The following is a 4,150-nucleotide window of genomic DNA, read 5'->3' on the forward strand; positions in this document are numbered from 1 at the left end:
ATGTGTGTTCTGTGAAGAACAAAATACCATGTACACCTGCAAAGCTTACCATGATCGTGCTACACGTATAAAATGACTCAAGGAGTTATGTAAATGCACCAGGTGTATAAGGTCACATAATTCTGACACCTGTGCAACTCAAATGCGCACCTGCAATAGATGCCATCAGGGTCAACACCATACAGCACTTTGTTGAGACTCAAGTACAGAGTCTCCCAAACTATGGAAGTAACTTCTGCTTCAATACAGCTTTGTACCATACTGCCCGACGTAAGTGTCTTCTCAACAAGGTCTGATCATAAATCAGCTCTACCCACTGCTCAATTGATCATTAAAAATGGAAAGTCCAAAGTCACCGTACGTGGATTATTTGACCAAGGATCCCAAATGACTTTTATCTCAAAGGAGTTGGTAGATGCCTTGAAACTCAAACCTGTTCAAGAGACACGAATAGACATAGCTGGATTCCTGACTAACTCAGGAGCCCAAGTCTTCAAGGTAGTACAACCTAAAGTACGTTTAGGCGGTTATGTCCGAACGATACAACCTCTTGTAGTAGATTGATTCCCATCAGACCTGTATGTGTATGGCCTAGGGACAACAGCCAAATTCCTGGAAGAAAAGGGAATCAAATTGGCTGACAAAATCACGTTAGACAACCTCTCCAATATTGGAATCCTTATGGGATCAGATGTCTACCATAAGTTTATCAAAGGAAAGGATGAAAAACAGGGAATGAACCTGTTACAATCTGCAGGTGGCTATTTGCTAACAGGCCCAGTATTACAGCTGAAGCAACCCACACCTGTTGACTACCAACATGCCAACCTAGTAATGGTTGCATTACTAGGAGAACAGTCTCCACTACAATTCAGAGACATGTCCGAGTATGAGCTTGATTCCCCTGTACATAAACTATTGGACCTGGCAACTCTTGGCATTGTCCCTGAACAACCTAGTCCAGATGATGACTGGACTTACAAACAATACCTGGACTCAGTTATCTACAGAGATAATCAATACTGAGTCAAGTTACCATGGAAACTGAATCACCCTCAGCTACCAGTCAACCATTTTATGGCACAAAACCAATTAAGGTGACAGGTGTTGCGCTTACAAAGACATCCAGAGAACTTGAAATTGTACCATGAAATAATCAAGAAGCAACTCGATGACAAATTTATCGGAGTTGTCACAAATGATAACCCAAAGGAAGGACACTACCTGCCACACCACCCTGTACTGAAAAATTCAGCTACTACCCAACTACGGAGAGTATTTAATTGCAGTGCTAAGACAAAGCAGAGTAGTGTTTCCTTAAATGACTGCCTTCAAACTGGCCCTAACCTGACACAAAGACTATACGATGTGCTGTTAAAGTTCCACATCGAGACTTACGCATACACGGCAGACATCAGTAAACTTTCCTTTGGGTAGGTCTCCAAGAAGAAGACCGTAACTATACAAAGTTCCTGTGAATCAAGGATCTTAATGATCCAAACAGTGAATTAATCACTTACAGGTTTACGTCTGTTTTATTTGGTGCCACGTCTTCTGCTATTTCTGCTTCAAGCTACTTTAGACATGCACTTGAAGAAATCCAATAGCCCAAATAAAACAGAAATTAGCAATAACTTGTATGTGAACAATTTCCAAGGAACAACCAACAGTCAGAGTAAACTGCTCAACATATACCACGAGGCCAATTGAGAATTAATGGGAGCAAATATGCCTCTCCAGTCGTGGATCTCCAACAATGCCAAATTAAATCAACTGATCGAAAATGATTTTCCCAATTACCAGGTACCTGACAAAAGTACTAGGCGTCGAATGGGATATGACAGCAGATCAGTTGACAATCAAGTCGGTGCAGCCAAATACCACCAACCTAACAATGAGAAAATTACTCTCACAAGTCAGCAAACCCTTCGACCCATTGGGGTTATTAAGTCCCATCTTAATTAATGGGAAGTTGATAATGCAGGAATGTTGGCAACAAAAGATAGGCTGGGATGATCTTCTAACACCTACCTTACAAGAAAAATGGCAAGGGTTAGTGAAAGATTTAAGTGTCCTAGAGTCTGTCAAGTTCCCTCGGAACACAGTAAATGAAAAGGAACCAATTAAGCTACATGTATTCTGTGATGCCTCAGGAAAGGCTTATGGCACAGTAGCTTACCTGGTCTCAAATGGGCAAGCCAATTTGCTTACATCAAAGGCCAGAGTGGCACCATTAAAGAAACGATTATTGCCACAACTGGAATTAACAGCCTTACTGCTAGGCACAAGATTGGCTCATTATCTGATCAAGACCTTAAGCAACATCCACTTTGAAGAAACACTGGTATGGTCAGATAATGAGGCAGTGCTACAGTGGGTAAAAACAATAATAGTAAAAATCCTTATGTGAGTAACCACGTTAAAGAAATACGAGAGTTGTCAGCAGGGTATAAACTGAGATATGTACCCACCAAAGAGAATCCAGCTGACTATCTCTCCTGAGGCCTGACTTTATGGCAATTAACAAAGGCAGAGATGTTGTTCAATGGACCTCAGTGGCTAATCAGCAACCAGTGGCCTAAACAAAAGCCACAAGTCATTGTGACCAATGTCACTGTTCCCATTGAGAACTCAGAACTACCTCGGACTTTGGTAATTGATCCAAATCGGTACTCTGGACTGAACAAACCTAATAGGTGTCACCCAAGTGGTGTTTGATTTTCTGAAGAAAATAGCAATCAAGCATAAATTCCCTAGTGCTCTAAGGTACTGGGTCAAAAGAGCTCAGACAGACACATTCGGGACAGAATTTGACAATGTCCCTAAGAAGCTACAAAATGATATGGGTCTCTGGGTAGACACGAACAATTATAACATAATCAGATGCGGAGGCCGCTTACAGCATGCGGACATAGATCTTGAAGGAAAAAATTCAATATTGCTTCGTCGTCACCACATAGTAAGCAAACTAATTGTGTTACACATGCACAGATGCAACACACTGCATGGTGGGGTATTAGGTACTCTCACAGACTTAAGACTACTACCCCAAGGTAGGTAGACTGTAAAATCCATAATTAAATCCTGTGTTATTTGCCGGGGACATGATGCCAGAGTGTGTCCATATCCAGGCTCTCTTCCATATCTAAAGGAAGGAGTTGAAAATATTCGTCCCTTTGAGACTACCGGAGTAGATTTCACAGGAGCACTGACACTAACAGGCACCAAGGACAAAAAAACAATAAAGGCATATATCTGTCTTCTCACTTGTGCCACAACAAGGGCAGTCAATCTAGAAGTGACTCCCGATATGAGGACTGAGGCATTCTTACAGGCTTTCTGCAGGTTTGCTTCACGTAGATCCTGTCCTAAGTTAATGATCTCAGACAATGGGTCCAACTTATTGGCAGGAGAAGCATGTCTGTGAGATTTTTTTCTACGCCTACCTCCCTTAGGAGGTGGACTACAAGTTTAAAGGCTGCTCACGGCAGTTAAGCATGAGTCCAATAGAAAAAGGAAAAGCGGGAGCAAACCGCCAGGCCTCCACCACTAGGGGTGAAAACCTGTCCACAATAGGCCGCTGGCTCCTCCTAGTTAAACAGGACGTTAAAACTAATAAAGGGTAACCGACGGGTTCTCACAATCAAATATTTATATTTGATGTGGCGCTATGAATTGGAATTCGAGTTCCCATGAACAGCCGCCTTATCAAGATCACAACAACATTTAATAATATGCAGAAATATGGTGGAATAATATGGTTGAAGGGTTGACATCAAAGACCGTTTTCTATAACATAACAATTTATTAATAACAAGAGACTAACTACTACATTACCGAGTTTACGTTACGTTAATGTCCATCCAGTGGCACGATAACAAACAGCTAAATAGCAACCCTTGCTGTGAGGCTGCATACTGAACTAACCTGAACACAGGTGTGGCCCACTGATGACGCAATATTGCAAATCAAAGAAAAATATCACAGACTAAGTTACACCACAGCGAATGGTTACGTTATTGTCCATCAAGTGGCATTTGCAACACAGCTATTCAACAGCCCCTCGAGAAGTGACAGCAGGCTCCATCTTGCTGACACTTCGGGCTGACAACATGAACTAACTGAACAAATGAAGGATATCCACTGAAGA

Source organism: Procambarus clarkii, unplaced genomic scaffold (genome assembly GCF_040958095.1).
Source record: "Procambarus clarkii isolate CNS0578487 unplaced genomic scaffold, FALCON_Pclarkii_2.0 HiC_scaffold_104, whole genome shotgun sequence".
Taxonomy (NCBI): domain Eukaryota; kingdom Metazoa; phylum Arthropoda; class Malacostraca; order Decapoda; family Cambaridae; genus Procambarus; species Procambarus clarkii.